Here is a 22,059-nt window from a genome sequence, read left to right as displayed (position 1 = left end):
GCAGTTTGAGTGGACTGGTAATAATTAAAACCTCACCAAAGTAGGATCAGGAGAGAAGAGATGGAAAAGAATTAGTGAAGGTTAAATCCTCTGAGAAGTTTTGTTGTAAAAGGTAGCAAAGAAATGGGATAGTAACTGGAGGAGGAGCTAGGGCCAAGAAAAGGTTTACTTGAGATGGGAGATAATTTGATCTAGTTCTGTGCTGCTGGCCATAGTCCAGTGGAGAAGGAGAAATTGATGAGACAGGGCAGGAATGGAAAACTGCAGAAGTGATATATTTGAGTGCTCAAGAGAGTTAGTATCTAGTGTCCCAATGGTTTATCCATATTAGTAGGAGGGAAAGCAAAGTATATTGCTACTAATATTTATAGAGGAATAGATGTGGTGTAGTAGAAGCCTGTAGAAAATCTTTTCTAATTGCTTTTTTTCTTCTCAGTGAAATAGAAAGCAATTTCATCAGCTGAAAGTATGGCTGGAAAGGAGGTGGCTATAGAGGTTAAAGGAGAGAGAAGATTTGAAAGAATCCTCTAAAGGAGTAGAAAAGAAAATTTCCTAAATGAATTGTGGGTCAGGAGAAAATGTCTATTTGAGATTAGCAGGTATGTGTTTAAAAGCGATATCATTACATAAAGTATGTGTTTTTCTCCAGTATGATTGCAGGGTCAGTGTATGAGGAGCGCTTAATTTAATCAAATTTAATTTTGAAGATTAGTATGATGTGAGGGGCAGTATTATGCATGAACGGATTCTAAGCAAGGTAAAGATTTGCAGGGGCGGGTCGTGGCGGGGGGAGTGGGTGGAAGTACAGTGAAAAGATGATAGGATCCAAAAAGTGTAGTTCCTAGAGTGCTGTCAGAGGCTGAATACAAGGAAGACTTAAATCTAGAGCTTGTGGATATAAAGATGTTGTCATTGTTGGTATTTGATAAAGTCTAATTATTTCCCTCAAAGTGGGTGAGTAGTCAAAGTAGAATGGAAAACAAGACCATTTGGTGAGGAGGTAAAAAAAAAATTAGGGTAAAATGATTAATTGCCCACATAAGAAGTAAGGACCACAGGCTCAATCTTAGAGTATGTGAAATGCTCTGAAATTTTTAAGAAGGAAAGTGGCATAATCAGTGCTTTGAAACAGGTCCTCAGAAAGGAACTTGCAAAGTGAATGAAAGTAGGTGGCGATTGAAGTAAGGAGAAAAAAAAAAAAAATTAGCAGTCTGCTGGTATAATTCAGAGCAAAAACCAAAACCAAAAATGAAACAAAAGAAGCAAAAACTTAGAAGTTGAGTTGTGCTCTATTCTCAAGGTAAAGAAATATATGAACTGGATTCATTGTCCCAAGAATTTGGCAACTGGTAGACAGCCATATAAATAAACAAATCTGACCAGCTGTAATAAATGCGATACCAGAGGTATGCACAAACCAGAGAAGGATTAAGTAAGTCTGATGATTCAGCTATGCACAAAGATTAGGAACAAAGGAAAACTTTAAAGATGTACACTATTAGCTGAAAGATGAGTAGTAAATTTCCAGGTAGACAGCATAGAACAGGATGCGCTAAGTAGAAAGTAGAGTGAGCTTAAAGTCTAAAAGTGTACAGGACATGATGTGTGGGGTATGAAATACTGTTTTGGACTAACTTGAGCATGGATGCTAGAAGGGACAGGGTAGGAAATAAGGCTACACTTAGAAGTTAAAGCCAGTTATAAAGTACGTTGAGTGCTAACCTAAGGGACTTGGACTTTTTTCCTGTATATAATGAGAATTCACTGAAAGTTTTATGTGTGTATTTGGAAAGGTTTTGTGTATGTATACAGCATATGCATATATGTCTGTTTAAGAGAGTGCATGATGTTTCTTTTTGTGAATAAGCCAGCACTTATTTGGTCACATTTTGATCTCCCACGAAATGAATGACAACATAGAGGGGGATTGTGGATACAATATTGGCCCATTAAAGAGAGTAAAACTAGTTTTTGTTTTTAGCAGTCCAATTAGAAACATTGGTCTCATCAGTGTTTCTAATGGGTAGCATGGAACATCACTGCCTGTTCTGGTTAGCATAATTTAGTTTATGTTCAGTCCTTACTGAATTTATTTCATTTGCATTCAGAGGAATAAACCAAAACTTTAAAACAAAGCCAGAAAGCTTTCCCTCTGTTTATACGCTTATGTAATTTTTGTGACAAAATGTTGTGACAAACCCATGGCTTGCAGTGGGAGCATGAGGTTTACGTGGTTTCATCTCAAACTGGAAGCAGATGTGAGGACTGGTGAGGTGACCAAATGCTGTGTTACAAAACCAAAACAAAACCACTGTTCAGTGTCTTCGCCTCTGCAGAGCACCAAAATGATGTGTTTCAAGGATCAACAAAGGTCTGAATGAAAGTTTTCTTCGTTGGGAATTAGGATTTAAGCCAAGACCTGCAAATAATTAAATCGTCAAGGGATTTGAGCGAAGCATCTGCACTGTAGATTTCAGAGGAAACTGGTAACTGTTGATCAAACACACACAGCCTGATGACTAGCCACAGTGAGCTTTCTTCACCTTCTACAAATGCCATACTCAGATGCATTTTAATATTCTGCTGCTTTTGTAATCCCTGCAAGACCATTTCCTCTTTTGCCAATTCAGTTTCATTTCTGCCTATCACTAATGAGCCAGCTCATGTTCATTTATGAAATCACATTTGCCAGGAATACCTCACTCTTTCTTTACAGATTATCCAGCGATCATCTAACCCCTTATTTTATAAATATGGAAACTATGTCTCAGAAAGTTGTGATTATATAAAGAGTTGGTGGTCATACCATTTACTAGAGGTTTCTAATTCCTCTAAATTCCTATAGTTTTAATTATAGCACAAATAACATTTATCATAACTAGAGAAAGACACCTACCAGTTTATGAACATTCAGTTTGTAAACAACATAATCCCATATTGAACCTTTGAAAAGCTACCTATTAAAAATGCTAGCATGTGAGAAATGGTCCCTGGATGCCACGGTCTATTCTGTATATTGCTGCTTTCCTCATAGATCCAGAAATATGGGAGGGAACAGCATTACTTTCAATGTCTTTAAATGGCTCCAATACCTGAAACTAGCACTTTAATTTGGTAGGTTCTTTACTATAGCACCATACATTATTTTTATTCTTGTGTTATTCAAATACCTTGAATTTTTTAACTCCTCCTTATCAATTATTCAATCAGAATAAAGTAGCAAGATGAATTTTATTGTTTCCTTAACATGAATGAAGATTTCAAAATAGGTAATGTCAAGTCACATAGAATCAAGTAGTGACCTAGGATAGAAAATAATCTAGTGGCCTACAATTTCCGTGTGTGTGTGTGTGTGTGTGTGTGTGTGTGTATGTATGTGTGCGTGTGTGTGTATGTGTGCATGTGTGTGTGTACGCGTTTATCTCATATATCATATAAACCAATTACTAAAATTCAGAAAAGTAAAGTAAAAAAGTCATAGTAGACCACCTGGCATATAGCCAAGGTCAAAAACCCAGCTTTTCCAGTCTAAAACCACTGTTGTCCCCTTTTCACCTGCAAGTGTGAATAGCATTGCCAAAAGTTGAAGTTTCCTAGGCCAAGACTCTACCATCTCTTCAGTACCCTTGCTACAGTGGTGACAAATTTCTTTTACGTTTGTGATTGGTAAAGAGTTCTGAAAAAAAAAGGACAAAATAATGGTTTCCTGTCCTGAAAAATATAAAGGCCTACGGGACATGGTGTGGAATTAAGACACCTAAGCAGCACCCAAATATCCCTCAATGAGTCAGCTTTCTTACTCACGTCCCGGAAGCCATGTTGTCTTATATTCAGGATGTTGCTGAGTTCTCAAACACTCTCTAACCCAAACTCATAAATAGCTCCCAAGCGATTGTTTAGTCTCCTGACTTCCCCTAAGGGCAACAGCTTCAATGTGTAATCCTTCAATAAATGAGCAGATTTAAGTAAACACCAATGTTGGCTGTAGTTGGGATATTAAGATTTAAGGTAATAATATCACCAACACTGAGGAAATGTCACATAGGGGGCCTTTGGAAGCAGAGATTATTATTTCAGTAAATTGGCTTCTCATCCTTCTACAGTGATTTTTTTCATTCTCTGAATTTTTTATTTTAATAGGAACCATTATCACCATTTATATTCAGTATTATTCAACAAATATGGAATCAGACCTGGATCAACATCTTATAGTTTAAATAGAAAACTTGTATCAGTCACCTAACATATGCCAGGTACAATGCTAGGTAATAAGAATATAAAAATGAAAAGAAGTTATTTTCTTTGAGGGGATTGCATGATAGCAAGTCCAGAATACTTAGCAGACTAGAGCATAGAATTACAACTTGCACTCATTAATCTATAAGCAAAGCAGCAAAAAAAAAAAAAAAAAAAAAAGTAAAACCTTACTTCCATAAGGCAAAATTTAGTTGCAATGATCAGATGCCCCCTGAATAAAGATTTGATATTAGTTTATTTATACAAAATTTTCAAATCATAGGAATAGCAGGTGAAGATACAAATGAAAACACATAAGTTATCATCCTTTCACATCACTAAAGAAATGAGAGGTATAATTTGTTCTTTAAAATATTGGTTCTATACGAAATTACCAATGGACAAATGAGGCATTTGTCCTTTAAACTTGATTCTAGTACAGCTTAAAACCTAGAAAAATAGATGTTTAAAAATATACAAACATTTCTTACCTATCTATGTTAAGGTATATATAGGTATTATGAATGTTTATACAAGAAAGTCTATAAACTTAAAATCTAATACTATAGAAGAAACAGGAAGTATATTCAAAGGCATATTCTGACCCAGAGCAACAATTATTTCCTATGTCATGTAAACTCTTCAAAAGCATAAAATGTAGATGGAAAATTCTTCAATTTGTTATAAGAAATTAGACCCCAAAACCACCTACATGAACACATACAAACAGTAAACAAAGTCCCATTTATAAACTTAGATTCAAAATCTCCTAGATAAGTATTTCATACATAATTTTATCTCTAGATAAAAACAGACAATAAACTAAAAAAGAAAAATATTCTGAAAAAATTAAAAATTTCCCTAAAATACAATAAGAATATCTTCTTTGTCTCATTTGATGTTTCTTTATTTTGTTAGAGTTTGTTACAAATTTATTAGAATTTGATATATTTCAACTTCATTTTTAACTTTTTAAAAGCTTAACTCTCCCTTCAGTGTAGTGTTAAACGGATATTTTGTTAGTTTTTTTTTTTTTTTATAATTTGTTAGTTTGATTTTACCCAATTTGAAACTGTCTATCTTTTAGAGGGGAGAATTGCCTCTTTATATTTATTTTGATCCTTGTCTATTGGTCCTATTTGTTCCATCTTTTTTCCTCTAATTACATAGTAATTTTGGGAAGAGCATTGCAGATTTTGTTTTTTCTTTCCTGTATTTGGTGGAAGTTAGAATTTTATTTTCAACATTTGTACTTGTGCTGATTTAAAATTTATATATCCAGGGGCGCCTTGGGTGGCTCAGTCAGTTGAGCATCCGACTTCAGCTCAGGTCATGATCTCACAGCTCATGAGTTCTAGCCCCGTGTCGGGCTCTGTGCCGACAGCTTGGAGCCTGGAGCCTGCTTCAGATTCTGTGTCTCCCTCTCTGTCTACCCCTCCCCACTCACATTGTGTCTCCCTCTTAAAAATAAAGATTAACTTTTTTAATAAAATTTATATATCCTGTTTTAATCTTTCAGTCATTTTAATCAAGTTTAAACTTATGTCCTATGGCCATAAGTTACTTTTGGCCAAAGTTACACATTTACTTATTAAATGTATCTACTTGTTAAACAAAAGAAACCTTAGCCCAATTTTACTTTCCTTCCCCCTTCACTCCATCTCAGTTATCTCTCATTGTAGAGAATCTGGAAATTTAATTACAGATTTTTATTTATATCCTGATTTTTACGTTTTTCATCAACAATTCTATGAACTGTGGTTTTACTGTGTTCTTCACTAGTGTCTTGTATCCTACATCCTCCCTTTCTTGCATTCATTTTTTGTCATTAAATATCATTTCAGTTAAGTCTTTTAAAATGGTCTGAACTCTTGATTATCTAAAATGTCTTTGTTTTGTGTTTCCTCTAGGAGGCTAGTTGACTGAATGATTCCAGTTTCAGAAGCATTTCCTCTGTTAAAGACAATATTGTACATCCTCTTAGCAAGGATAGTTGCAAGTAGGAAATCCAGTGCCAATCTTCTTCTATAGGTAACCTGTTGCTACTGTCATCACCATTATCACTATTATGTTTTTGCACACACATTGGGACTCCCTGAGCTTTGATGACAATTCCCCATTCTTGCTCTTGTGTTTCTTTATTAGGCTTAGCACTTGCCATCTGTGACATCAATGACATTGTTGTGTTTCTCTTTTTCTCACTACTAATGATTTTCTCTCCTACATTATCTCTCTTCTCTCCTTTTAAAACTCCATTTGGCCGATGTTGAAATGTCAGAATGTATGCTCCATGTCTCCTAATTTTCTCTCATGCTTTTTGTGTCTTTGGCTTTTAAAGTTTTGTTGTTGTTTTTTTTTTAAGTTTATTTATTTATTTTGAGAAAGAGCATATGAGTGGAGGAGGGGAAGAGAGAGAGAGAGAGAAAGAGAGAGAGAGAGAGAGAGAGAGAGAGAGAGAATCCCAAGCAGGCTCCACACTGTCAATGTGGAGCCGGATGTGGCGAACCATGAGATCACTACCTGGGCTGAACTCAAGAGCCAAGTGCTCAGACTCTGCTACCCGGGTGCCCCTGGGTCTTTGGCTTTTAGTATGGATGGCTAATCTTTTGGTCACTGATTTTTTTTTTCTTAATCTGTATGCATTCTGAAAATCAGCTTAGTTTTAAGATACTGATTTTTTTAAATGTCAATATACAAAGGTTCAGTGAAAATGAAAACTAACATGAATATTCCCACCAAACACTAAGTATTTTCTCATATTTTCTGGCAGTCATATTTTACAAATAGACTCAAAGTCACTGCTACTCACCCCTTCCTAAGTTATCTTCCTTCATTTACTGAGGCAACTAATATCGTTAGAGGTATACTCCTCAAGCCACTTTCATAAGCAATACATAGTTTGTGTTTGAAATTACACAACTATCACTCCACAATATATATTGTTTGCATCTTGCTTTTTTACTCAATATGCATTTTATATCTAGCTATTTTATGTAGTCCAGTCATTTTAAATGCAATATGATATTCCACAACATAAATATAAATTATTTTATGAATACATTTTTCATGAGTGGAGAACTAGGCTTTTCCAACAGATTTTGCTACTCTACAAAATACTTAAAGTATGCTTACAGAAAGTAGGGATATTGTTTTGTATTGCTTCCATTTTAGTAAGTGTACTTGGAAGTGATCACTCTATAAAACTATTAAATGTCTAACTTACCAGAATGTACCCAACTTCCTACTGCCTCAAAACTAACCTCTTGTGTGTTTGGGGTTACGATTTTCTCAACTCTTATTTCAATTACATCTGTTTTCCTTCTTTTCATGATTCTTCAACTATTATATTTCTTTTATTATATGTTTCCTACTTCTGGTGTTGTAATGGGATGTTTTAACCATGTAGAAACATATTGTGTATTTTTGCATATATCTTCACCTATTTTTCAGTCTAATCACTTCTGCCTTTTGCACATACTGTAATCCCTTTCACTAGGACTTATACAATGACCTCCTAAGGGTTGTTCCCTCTTCTGCTTTTTCATCCTCTTTATCAATTTTCTACAACATTAGAATTACCTTTTAAAATTATAAGTGATCTCATATCACTACCCTGTATCCATAAAGCCCTCGATACTTTTCCATTTTATTTAAGCTAAAATATAAATCCTTACCTTCTTCTACAGGGCCCCTAATGATGCTGGCCCTGTATCCTATTCCTCCAATCTTCCTTCCTTCCAACTTGCCCTCACTTTCCCCATCCCAGCCATTGTAGATTCCTTTTTGTTCTCACATTCTCTGAACACTTGTCTTAGAGTCTTCACATATACCATGCCCTGTGCTTGGAAAGCCTTCCCTCTTTGCTATCATTTGCTAATTTCTTCTCATAATTGTATCTCATCCAAGTTTTCTATTTGCAAATCTTAGGAAAAAAATTATTTTCCTCTTCTACACAGAGAAAAGGCATGTTGTGTTTCTGAGGACTGGGGCTCCCTTACTTCAGCAGGAAGGCAAATTGTTTTTATGAGGTATTAAGAGCCTCTCCTGATGACAGACAATAGGCTGAAAGCTCTCTTTTGTCCAGTAGGACATAAGTGAGAAGAGTGGACCTGGAAGAGATTTGGAAGAAGACATGTGTGAATAGTACTAGATCCAAAATTTGGACACCTGAGTCCCATCTAAAGAGCAGTTCAGAGATTAGCCAGTGACCTGCAAGCACCAGGACAATGGGCTGGAAAAGTTAACAAGACCACATTCAATTGCCCAGGTCTTCCGGGTCTTCGGCAATGACTCCAGTATGAGGGCCCAGGAATGCCTCATCAAGGCAAGATAAAATTACAGTTACAATTCTGATTATCAAACTTAGTGTTTAATCTTAAGCACATCACTTTATCCTTATGTACATCATCAATCAAAGTGATAATTTTGAAGATTTTATAATTGTCCAGAACCTCTACAAAGCCCAAATTCTCAACAAAACTTCTTTCTTCAGAAGATGCTGCTTTTGTTAATCACTTACAGCAACAAGAACTGGAAATCCCGTTGGAAAGGGGACCAGTTTGTTTCACCGTATTGTCTAGGTTTGTTTTACCTTATAGATTGGTCCCATTTTGGAGAAGCCAGACAAGCACCTGGTAGAGCATTCACTCTTTCCTGTTCCCCCAAAGTCAGGTGACTTTGAAATGATTATACCATCCACAAATTACAGTTTCTGCATAAGCTTTCAAACAATAAAGCTGTAATTTTAGAAATAGCAGAGAAGTTATCCTGTTCTTGTCCTTCAATTAGCTAGAATGTTTCAGGCTGGCAATCTTTTTGGAACAATCCCTCATGCCTAGTTAGTCTTGCTTGTCAGTTTATATGGTAGGTCTCTAGGTGCCGGAAGAACACATCAACCCTGGAAAGTGATTTTATGAGGAAGCTCATTTAACTTTTATGTCTTCACCAGGGCAGTCATTATGTCTACTAGTAAAAGATCTCCAAATTGGCCTACAATGTCAAGCATCACATTTAGGGCACAAGTGTTTTGGTGGCCTGAATGATGAATAAAAGGGGTTAATAACAATCATGTGCATGCAGTTGTCCATTGAGTTGACTGGCTTGTGAGCATGGCATATTCTTGAATGCCAGCTCAACTTGTAAAAATAACTTGGACTCTTAAACACTTAGGTCTGTATAATAATTTATGGACATCAGATTAGAATCCCACAGAGTGCTTTGGAAATGTATTTAGGTAGATTTTATTCCAGGAAAATCTCATCATGTAAGTTTGATAGCTAAAACAGGCAATTGCCTGCTAACTTTGAATCTTGTACATTCAATATAAAATTATGCCCACTGAATTTTCAGGGCAAAAAAAATCAAATTTTATTTTATTTTTTTTTCTTGCAATTCCACAGTATATTTATACTCTAAGCTCATAGGTCTAAAGAATGAAGAGCAGGAATGGATTCAGATACCATCTGACCCACTCTTTGTTTTTCGTATGAGAAAACTGAGGCCTTAAGAGGAAGTGGCAAATACGGTTATACAGAAATTTACTTCAGAGCTAAGAATAGAGCAAATATCTACCCCCAGTGTGTTTTCAACTGCACCCTAGATAGTACCAAATCTAACTATACGTAAGTGTCTATACATAAATGTATGGATGTCCAAGAATGTAGAGTTTCAACCTCTAGTTCTGGTATATCAAATCATAAATTGAGACAAATTCTTTTTTTTTCACTCAAATAAGAGTAAGGTAAATAAATAAAGTTTGAAAGAAAAATGTAAACAATTTCCAACATATATTTAATCATAAATATCCTCACTGGTTAAGAAAAAACAACCAACTCATCATCAACATTGTAATAAAATGAGAGGTTTACAATGATGGATTTCAAGTATAAAAGAAAAATAACTTATAATGGAAGGAATCAAGTAGCGTTCTAGGGATACTTATTCAAATATAAATAGGTGCCTTTTACATGCCCTGTCTATGTAGTTGGAACTAGAAATGATAGAAAAACTTGGAAGAAAATGGCTTCCTCATTGAGTTTCCTAGTTTATTAGATTATACTATTTTGCTTTATGGTTTAAAATGTGCTGAATGATGTATGAGGGAAAGGGGACTTTTTTTGATATTTTATAATTAAATAAATTGAATTATAGATTCACTCGATTATTTGACTACAAATCATCCACCTTGATTTGGATTCAAACTCACTCAAAGTCAACTCAATTTCTTCTATAGCAAGGACTTTGAGTGGGGAGCAAGACATTGTCATAAAAACCACAAAGGATGATACTTTTTACCTAGTTAGGGTAGAATCCGGTATTTTATTTGCTCTCTTTTGTAATTCACTAAAATAAATTACCAATTTGAAATGGTAAACAATTATTACAGATTTAATCTTTTCCTTTTTTTCGCCTTTACTTTTTGGACTTATGTTCATGCCATCTGTGTGGTTACATTTTAAAAGATAATGAGCCTGAAAAGTCTTTTTAAAACTTGAAACACAAGGTTCTGTGAGAATTTTCAGAAAAAAATGCCTTTTTAAGAAAATATTCCTTCAGAGCAGTGACTCCACAGAGAAAGGGGCTCCGCAAAGTAATCTCTTAAAGACAGTTAATAGGGACATAACTACCTTTATTGTGATATTTCGTAATGTATATAGTTATCAAATCACTATGTTGTGCACCTAAAACTAACATAATATTGTATGTCAACCGCACTTCAATTTAAAAATGAAGGTCAATTAAAGAGGATACCTTACATTTTTTCCACAGCACAAACAAAAAAGGCAATGAGTTTCTTACACGTCACTATGCTAAATTAGAATGAGGTGTAAATTCTGTAGCTCCATTTTCCACAATAGAGGATATTAAGGAGTAAAATAAAAATATATCCAAAGTTTTTCAAATTCCTTTATTTTATTAATTTTGAATTTTTCTAATTGGAAGCCATCCATATTCAGAATTACATAGCTTTATCTGACATATCAAATTACCTCTTTACAGAGAGAATCATACCTAAATTTTAAAATATTTGGGGGCACCTGGGTAGCTCAGTTGGTTGACCTTCTAACTCTTGATCTTTGCTCAGGTCATGATCCCAGGGTCCACATCCATGCTGGGTGTGGAAACTTCTTAATATTTTCTCTCTTTCTCTCTCTGTCTCTGTCTCTCTTTCTTCTGCCCCTCTACCCTGCTCACATGCTCTCTATCTCTCTCAAATTATAAAAAAATTATATATTATTTACATATTAATTTATGAAGATCAGAAGACAAATTTCTTTTGTTCTTTGAATCTTTCCTCCTGCCCATGTAACTCATGTAGAACTTGGAACATTACTGTTACTGACATAAATATTTTGGTTTTGTTTTTAATAAATGAATTAATAAACACATATACTCAAGTTTAATCTTGGAGAAAATTTTTGTTGGAATTATCAGTAGTAGTTTCATTATTGTCTTCTCTAAGTTACTCTTTCAGTTTATCCCATACAATTAACTCTTGACCTAAATTTCTACAAAAAAATAGAAAAGTCATGGAAACAGGTAGAGCCAGGAAAAGACTAACATTGTAAAAAAATCTTCACCAGGGTCAGAGTAGATAACAACACAACAACCAGTATCCTTTATTGCACATTTTCTTCTGCATCAAATTCTTTGTTAAAATCCTTCCATAGGTTATTTAATCATCAGAGCAACCTTAGTAAGTGAGTACTAGTAAGTATATCCAGAAGGAAATTGAGAGAACTTAAATAACTTGGAAAATGTTTCAGAGCTGGCCAGAGGCATAGCTGGTAAGTAGCAAACCTGGGATTTAAACTTAAATAGTATGATTTTATTGCCTTAGGCTAGACTGTATCAGACTATTCTTTTTTTAGGTCAGAGGAACCAATCTATTTAGGTGTGGTGGCACAGGACATGGAGCTCAGGGTAAATGCCATTTACATAAAATGTTGAGTTCTCTTTTCTTGCATCGAGTTGAAAGTTGCAGAATATGCCAAACTATATTCCAATGGGATTTAAAGAGAATTAGAAAGCAATAAGCAGTGTCTAGTTAAAACAGTAATTGTGTTCAACTTGACTTGATCATCAATTTATAACTTATGACTTTATAATCTGTTCTGTCTGACATTTTGATTTCCTTTCTGGTTCTCATAGTCTCTTCTCCAAACAGCAACAGACCGACCTTTCACAAAACACAAATCAAATCAAACTATTTCCAGGCTTAAAATCCTCTAGGGCTTTAGCCCCATTTAGACTGTGTCCTCCTCCTTGGTAAGCTCTGCAAGGCCCTCTATAAGCTAGCCCTTGCTCATGCGTATGACAGCATCTTCCCCCATTTCCCTCCTTCTGACTTCACCCTCCACCTACTTGAATCACTGCTTCTCCTCAAATATGCCCAGCTCATGCTCTCCCTGAAAAGCTCTTCTCTCATTGTTAAGTGCTTCAATTCATCATTTTATTCCAGTCTCCATATATACCTCCTTAGAGAGGTCTTTCCTAACTAACTTATCTAAAAACCACCCCCAACCTCCTCACTCCATCCCCTTCTTGGTTTTCCCTGCCTGCTTATATTAAATCATAGTTTATTTATCTTTTATCTGCAAATTCCATGGGGACAGAGATTTAAGAGCAGCTGTGTTCACTGCTGAGGGTCTAGTGCCTGACGATGCCTGGCACTTAGTAAGCAGTCATTTAGCTATATATGGGAAAATACATCTTATAATCCTGTATTAGTTTAAAAATTCTATTTGTTGGTCTAGGCCAACACACTTATTCACTTTAAATCACACTGAAGCAATTTGGGAGTATAAAATTGTTCAGAGATAGCAAATTAGTTTAAGAAAGCACCTATCAGTGCTTGATTCATCGGGTCAAAATTATCTTCTGATTTTTAGATATAACTTCTAGCCTATGTTTTTGTTACAGTGTTTAAAGGAAGAGTAAAGATGGATGGGTGGGTGGGTGGGTGGATGGATGGATGGTTGGATGGATGAACAGGTAGATTCTATTTCTCAATACTTATGTATCTCAAGGGTCACAAAATAGCTGAACTTCTGATTATTTCAAAGAGCCACAGATGTAGTAACAAGGATGGATGGCTTAGCAACCAAGACAGGGCTCTCTAGCCTTCTCTAGCCCTTGATTTGGAAAATCAAGGAATTGGATCTGATGGTTTCTGAGACCCATTCTAGTTTATTGTTCTACATATTTGATTATTGTTAGTTGAAAAAAAAAATCCTAACTCCAAAATATCAAAAATGAGAATACAATTTTACTAATTCAAGCTTTATAAATTATAACTATAAATGCCAATAACATGCAAGAATCCTTTCTGATTAGCAAGTATTACCACCCAGATGCTCCACTTACTAATTGTGTCACATTAAGGAAGTAGCTTCATCTTTCTATGCTTCAATCTCCTCACCTATAAAATGGAATTAATTGCAGAATACACCTTGTAAGGTAGTTGTTAAAATTAAATGAGCTGATATGTGATACACCATTAATGTAGTATATAGCATATTATAAATGCTAAATAATTGTCAGCTGGTAAACGTAAACACAGTTAATGAAATTATAAGAATAAGTTCAAGTGATATATGCTACCAAATCTTCCTAAAACTATTAATCAACCTCCACACACCTATTTTGAACAGAAGAAGGGATGGGGGGATAATTCAAAATGTAAATTTGAACATAGACCTGATTTAATTAATATAAATTCTGAATCCATTCAGTTCAGATAGAAGTATTATTATAATTATTTTACCTTCAATCATGTATGCAAATATATTAGCACTTTTTTTCATACTAGGAATATGTTATAAGAAATATACAAAAAAAGAACTCAGCAACTATAACAAAAAGAAATGCATATGTCTCCTCTTTAATAAAACTAAGAAGTGATGATTATGCCAAACCACATATTAGAAAGAATACTTGCCAGATATTTTCAGTATCTGAACTGAACCAGAAGAGAAAAACAGAAGAGATACTCATTTTTGGAATTAAGCAATGTACAGATTTCACTAAAAGTTTGTGAGAAGCTCTTAAGTAACATAAGATTCTTTCGTTAGAATAATTAAAACAAAACAAAACAAAACAAAAAACAGTTATCAGTGGGTCTCAGAAGAAGAAAAGAAATTTCCTAGGGGTTACTACTCACTATTTCCACTCAGTAGAGAGTTAGGGAAGGTGAAGCCATACAAGACACAACATAAATGTGCCACCTTCAGCTTAACTCCACTATATCACTCAGAGCTAACATGACTGAGAAGATGCAAATAACCATTAAATAAACCAGAGAGGGGCACCTGGGTGGCTTAGTTGGTTGGGCTTCTGACTGTGGCTCGGGTCATGATCTCGCGGTTTGTGAGTTCAAGCCCCGTGTGGGGCTCTTTGCTGAATTCTCAGAGCCTGGAGCCTAAGATTCTGTCTCCCTGGCTCTCTGCCCCTCCCCCACTTGCAGTCTGTGTGTGTGTGTCTCTCTCTCAATAATAAATAAACATTTAAAATTTAAAAAAAATTAAAATTAAAATAAACAAGAGAACTCTAGGGGCACTGGGGTGACTCAGTCAGTTAAGTGGCGGACTTAAGCACAGGTCATGATTTCATGGTCTGTGGGCCCGAGCCCCACATCAGGCTCTGTGCTAAGAACTTGGAGGCTGGAGCCTGCATCAGATTCTGTGTCTCCTTATCTCTCTCTATGCACCTCTCTCTTTAGCACTCTGTCTCTTTCTCTCAAAAATAAACCTTAAAATTTTTAAAAAAATAAATAAGAGAACTCTGATCTATGAAGCTTCACTTCATAATGACATTGACTAGCATAACCTGTATACCTAGAGAAGACTCCGATTACGCATACCCAGAGTAAAGTACACCACAAATTATATGAAAACATATTTTGAGATTGTGTACTAGCTATCACTGTATATTGTGCCCACCTCCACCCCTTTGCTACACCACTGAGCAAATAAGTCTGGAAGTTACTACTAACACTGAGACATCAAAGTTAAGCAGGAAGTATACAACTTATATTACACTTATATTTTCAACAAAAGATAAAGCAATAATAAAACAAGTGAACAACATGAAATAGAGAACACCCCTGGGAAATGAAATTTTCTAAAATAAATTTCTAAGTTATAATAAAAGAGAATATAAATTATTTGCAAATAAATTTCAAAGAATAATACAAGAAATGGAAAAGAAAGATAGTAGACCATGAAAGGTAAACTGGAAGAGATCAGGAAGACCATTAAAAATCCCAACAAAAAGCACTGAAAATCCATTAAGATTTGCAAGGCATATGAGAGATCCCATTGGAACTGAAGCAATGAGGCAGAGGATAGATGTAAACATGTGACACCAAATGGAAGAGACAGTGACAAAAATACTGAAAGACAACAGCAATGGAAAGCAAATGAAAGAGATCCAATCTAGACGCAACTGATATTCCTGAAGAAGAGAAAAATACATACATGGAATGAAAAATATGTATGTTAAGAAAGATGCTACTCAAGTGGGCAATGCAGTAAATGAGCAACTCTGGTTCCATCTACCATATCCACACTGTAGATTAGAGAAAGGGGTGAGAAACTTTACAAATACCAAATGATAAAATAAAGAATGAAAAAGGATAGTGAATGCAGATATAACAAAGTTGTACGAAACATAGAAGATTTTGTAAATAAACGTAAATCTCAAATATAAATGTAAATTTGAGCATAAAAATGACAGTTAATGAAAACATTAAAGCAAAATATTCCTCATAATTTTATTATTTTATATGATAGTAAAGGAATATCATCAATAATGTAATAAATAGGTTTCAGTGGAAATTTGAAAAATTTAAAAACCTCCATGGACAAAACAGAAAGCTACAAAATGGAAACATTGACACAAAAATATAAAACTTGACATATCCAACAATCATTTCAAAAACCTGAAATGGTGTGACTCCTAGGTGGCTCAGTTGGTTAAGCATCTGACTCTTGATTTTGACTCAGGTCACGATCTCATGGTCTGTGAGTTTGAGCCCCACATTGGGCTCCACATTGTCAGTGTGAAGCCTGCTTTGAATGCTTTCTCTCTCTGTCTCTCACTGCTCCTTTCCCCCCCTCTCAAAAATAAATAAGCTTTAAAAAATATAAAAACTAAAATGGGAATCAAAGAACTATTCCTCCCTATCCTCCAAGAAACTCCCCAAATGAAAACAGTTGTATGATTAATTTTCACAAACTTGCTTTAGCATATTGCTATGAAAAAAATAAAATAGAGGGAAAGCTCATGAGACCATATGAACCTAAGCCCCAAACTGTAATAAGGATAGCACAAAAATCATACGCATATTTCAAATATGAATATAGTTGCAAAAATCCTAAATAAAATGTCTGCTAATCAAACACAAAAGTGTCTTGAAAATAATATATTTTGTTCAGTAGATTTAACTCAGAAATTCAGATGATCTATTACAGTAGTGACGTAAAGGAAAAAAATCAAATGATCGATAGATACAGACAAAACATTTGATAAACATTAACAAGTATTTATATTTAGTTATAAAAGTTAAAGTTAGGAATAGACTGAAACTTTCTTAATTTGATCAAAAACTTATGGGAAATCTCACAATTCATGAAAAATCTTTAGACATATTTAAGATCAGAAATAAAATGAAAAGTCCCGGGCCTATGATTGAAAAAAAATCAATAGATGATGTAAGGATCAGAGACAAAGCTGTCATTATGCACAGATGATAGAATTAACTACATCGAAAAGTATAACGAAAAAAATTCGAATTAGAGAGTTCACCTGGGATTCTAAATACCGGAAGAACTTGCAAAATATGAACATTTGTTTATATTGGTAATATCCAACTGGGGTATATATTAGATACCATTTACAATTGGGAGAAAAAAGGTAGGAATTCACTTAACAAAGAATTTACCTCGCATAAGAAATTTATGAAGAAAAACTTTCAGTTACATTAAAGGACATAAAAGACAAAACCTGAGGCAAATACAGAGATTAATTTCATGTTCATGGGTGGAGTTTTTAACATTACAAAGATATCAGTGCTTCCCCAAATTAATCCATAAATTCAACACAAATTTATATCAAAATCCAAAAGAGTTTTTTTGTTGTTGTTTTGAGGAACTAAGGAAAAGTACTTTAAAATTTACCTTGAAGAATAAAGTCCACATGTGATTATTCAATTTGGAAAGTGAAGAACAAAGACTCATCCTACCAGATATATTGCAAGACAACATTAATAAAAATTATTGTGGCACTAATTCAGGAACAAATTACACCAAAAGAAAAAAAATAGAAAAAGAAACAGAGAACTTAGTGTCGTAATACTCATGCACATAAGGAATAAAGATGAGTGGAATGGAGGGATTACAAGCATGGACACTGGAACCGCACTGCCTGCACCCAAAATTTGGTTCTGGTACTTAGATACATGTTCTCGGCCTAATTATTCCCTGCTCTATGCCTCAGTTTCTTCTTTTATAAGATAGGAAATAAAAACAGTGCATTTATTTATTTATTCATTCATTTAATGAGAACATTTAAGTTCTACTGTCTTAGCAAATTTCAATTATATAATATAATGTTATCAGCCATAGTCACCATGTTGTACATTAGATCCTCAGACCTTATTCATCTTATAGATGAAACTTTACACCCTTTTACCGAACTCCCTAATTCCCCCCTTCCCCAAGCCTCTGACAGTGACTTTTCTACTCTCTGTTTCTGTGAGCTTGACTTTTTTTTTTTAAATTTTAGAGTCCACAGATAAGTGATACTGTGCAGCACTTATTTTTCTTTGTCTGGTTTATTTCACTTAGCACAGTGCCCCTAAGGAAACAATGCAAGGTGGTGGATGTGTGTGGTGAGAGGTGGGAGGAATCCTTTCACAGTGTATATGCATGTCAGATCACCACAGTGTACATTTTACACATCTTACAATTTTACATGTCCATTATACCTCAATAAAACTGGAATTAAAAAAAATATATATTTTAAACAAAATAAAGTACCTCCTTATAGGGTTGTTGTAAAGATTAGTTGAGTCGAGCACTTAGACACTGGTTGGCATTGGGTAAGTGCTCAGTAAAGATTAGTTATCAACACAAAGCAGAAAGGAAAACGTGCCCTGAGAAGGTGGGGTCATGGAGACTGTTTCACTCTCTGGTAAAAAAAAAAAAGGCTCCAAGAACTCCAAGAGAGTTTTTAAAAATTAAATATAAAAGATAAAATTATAAGCCAATTAAAAGGATTTTTTTTTCAGTTTTAAAATATAAATCAGGGGTGCCTGGGGAGCTCAGTAGATTGAGTGACTCTTGATTTCAGCTCAGGTCATGATCCCAAGATTGTGGGGTCCAGCCCTGAGCTGGGCTCCATTGCTAAGCATGGAGCCTGTTTAAGATTCTCTCTTTCTCCCTCTGCCCCTTTTCCCTGCTTGTGTGCATGCTCTCTCTCTCTCTAAATGGAAATAAAATAAAATATAGTATAAATTATAAGATTAGCAGTTGATAATGTTAATTACATTAAAATTCAGAATTTGTTTTTATGTAGACGTGTGTTTATGATAGACAAAGTTAACGGAAAGGTTAAAGACAGCACGGAAATATTTGCAGCATCTAATACTAATAAATATCTTTAGACTATAAAAAGAACATGTAAAAGTTATTAATATCAAAACCCACCAAAATAAACAATGACCCAAAATAACTCTAAATGGCAGAAGTTATGCTATAAAAGAGAATTCTATGAACACTAAATCATTTTAAATATAAATAACATTAAACCACTTTGAAATTATGGTTATTGAGGAGAATGTAAAGTTATAAATCTTTATACTGTAAAAATACCACACAATAAAAAATTGAAATGAGGGAAGCCAGCAGAGGAGGTAAGAAGACATATGTACACAAATTTCTCGTTCTTTCAAGCAGGGAGACAATAGATAATGTGCAAAGCTTATAAATAGGGAAACACTATTAGGTAAAGAAATGATTGCAATCATAACATAGCTCCTTAAATTACCAGACTATGGAAACAAAAGTGCATAAAACAAACCAAATGTAGATCAAAAGTAAGGGAATTCAAAAGAAACACTGAAGGGGAGCCTGGGTGGCTCAGTCGGTTAAGCGTCTGACTTCGGCTCAGGTCATGATCTCACAGTCTGTGAGTTTGAGCCCCGCGTCGGGCTCCGTGCTGACAGCTCAGAGCCTGGAGCCTGCTTCAGATTCTGTGTCTCCCTCTCTCTCTGACCCTCCCCCATTCATGCTCTGTCTCTCTCTGTCTCAAAAATAAACATTAAAAAAAAAAAGAAACACTGAAAATAAAATCAAATATAAAATTAGGAATCAGAAATATGGAACAAGTGCTAAATTTCCAAAGCCTGTCATCCACGTTTCTAATAGGCTCTGTGTTTCTTACCCATGACCAGCATCTTGAGATCTGGTTTGTGTTTGATTTATCTCTGTGTCCAGTTCCTTACACATAGTAGGCACTAAAAAATACAATTATAATGAATGTACATGTTTAGAAGCCTAGCTACAGGTTTTCAGTAGACTTCAAAAATATCATCTAAGGTTGATTAAATCCTATTCTGATGCCAAGATTTTGAGAATGTTCAAAGAACAATTAATCATGTATTAACCTTTACTTGGGTTCAGTTTAGAGGCTCAATAGAAAAAAAGTGGCAACCTCAAAGTGACTAACTGGAAGGGAGTTTCAAAAATGGATTCTTGGCAAAGCTATGGGACTGATATAGGGAAACTATAAAAGCTAGCTCAGTACCCTTGGTGTAGTAACAGGGGAGCACAGCTGCCACCCTGACTCCTGCAGGAGTCAAGTAAGGGAGCCATTTTGAGTAGAGAGAGGATGGTCACCTGCCAGAAGCTAAGGCAAATAACAACCCCTGAGGAATACTGACCAGGGAAATGAAACCCTGACTTGACTTCCCTCTCACAGAATCTCCTGGAAGTGCCTTCTATTGGTGAAAAACAATTAAACACTAGAAGACAAGGAGCCAGCTAGTGTAGCTTCCAAGATCATTCCCCTCAGGCAAAGTGCAGGTAGAGAAGGTAAGCAGAGGCTCTGGAGGGGCAAACAGAAGATAATCCAGCACAAAGACTCTATTTCCCAAAACTGTAAGAATACAGTCCATGTCAATTCTTTTCCATGGTAAGTAGATACATATTTTTTGTATTAATAAATGCCATGTGGTTGATTCTGAGCTTCTATTCAACCAATAATTACAATCTCTGTCTTCTGTGTATCTAATATCTGTTCAAATAAACTGGAAAATCTACATCTTGTTCACTCAAAGTTCTCAGCCACGGGTCTTACTTTGTTTTCCCTGGGTTAGAAAATTGGGTCTATGATCTAGTTTCTGGTCAATAAAAAACAAGTCATGAGTGACAGATAGTTTTCTCTTCAGCCACAATTTTTTGACTGGGCAATTTTCAGTGCAGCAAAGATGGATTTATTTCTCTGCAAAGCAGATCCAAAGAAGCACCTAAAGAGTGTCTTCTTTGTTGGATTTTAGGATAGCCAATCCTTTGGTGCCAAATCTCACATGATCCTCTTTACCACATCATTAATAAAGACAGATGTTTTGAATTGAGGATCACACAAAAGCCAAAAGTGCTCTTGACCTTAAAAGACAGGACCAAACTTCCACTGTACTATAATGTTTTTTTTCATCCATAGACATTTATTTTAAGATGCATTCTTTTTGTTAGAAGATTCCTGTCAAATGAACTGAAATACTTTCATGGTCCTTCGTAGCTGGTTAAATTTGAGCTCTGAAGAAATTTTTTTAAACTTTTTTAAATCTTTATTTATTTTTGAGAGAGAGAGAGAGAGAGAGAGAGCAAGCACAGAAGGGATACAGAGAGAAGGAGACACAGAATCCAAAGCAGGCTCCAGTCTCTGAGCTGTTAGCACACAGCCCAACACGGGGCTCGAACTCACAAGCCGCCAGATCATGACCTAAGACAAAGTCCAATGTCCAACTGACTGAGCCACCCAGGCAACCCCTGAAGAAATATTTTTAACTGCTCTCAAGACAGTCAGAGAATGTAAGAAAGAAAATATTCTCACCAACAAATTGATCTTTAGGTCTCATGTTAAAAAGCATGCCATGAGGGGAGCCTGGGTGGCTCAGTTGGTTAAGCATCCAACTTCGGCTCAGGTCATGATCTCACAGCTTGTGAGTTCAAGCCCCGTGTCAGGCTCTGTGCTGACATCTCAGAGCCTGGAGCCTGCTTCTCCTTCTGTGTCTCCCTCTCTGCCCCTAACCTACTCACATTCTGTCTCTGTCTCTCTCAAAAATAAATAAACATTAAAAAAATTTAAAAAGCATGCCATGATATTGTTTCTTAGCTCCTTTCATTTTTACAAGAATCCATGTTAAAACATGTGCCAAATTATGGTTCTTCACAAAAGAGTTTAGAGATTATAATGTGTTTTCATATTCTCATCAGTTTATTTTTCTACCTTCTTGGTCATGATTTTAAACACTCTAGTCAATTCTTTAATTCCCTTACCTATCCCTCTTATTCTCAACCTCCATGGTTTTTCTCCTGGGATGCAGATCTGAAGAGACAAGAGATACCTGAATAGCTTCACTTGGCAAATACAACTTCTTACTGCTTAAAATATGCTTTTTTTTCTGGGATTCCCTATTTCATTAAATAACCTATTACCCAGTTTTCAATACAGAAATCTAGTAGTCTATGAAATTATTATTCTTCATTACATACCCCAACTCCTTAGCCAATCACCACAGATTGGGTTCCCTGGGAAGCA

At 35.2% G+C, this 22,059-nt stretch overlaps 1 protein-coding gene across 1 annotated transcript in view; it reads left to right on the top strand.

Moving 5' to 3' along the window:
- Positions 1–437: 437 nt before the first annotated feature.
- The window catches only part of OSTN (osteocrin), a 95,915-nt gene continuing 74,293 nt past the window's right edge, over positions 438–22,059 (top strand). The window contains exon 1 of the mRNA XM_049628407.1: positions 438–599. The gene's annotated coding sequence lies outside the window, so the exon portion shown is untranslated. The remainder of the gene's footprint in view (positions 600–22,059) is intronic.

The sequence above is a fragment of the Panthera uncia genome, chromosome C2 (genome assembly GCF_023721935.1).
Source record: "Panthera uncia isolate 11264 chromosome C2, Puncia_PCG_1.0, whole genome shotgun sequence".
Classification (NCBI taxonomy): domain Eukaryota; kingdom Metazoa; phylum Chordata; class Mammalia; order Carnivora; family Felidae; genus Panthera; species Panthera uncia.
Note: the sequence above shows the minus strand (reverse complement) of the source record. Positions and strands in the feature narration are given on the sequence as shown.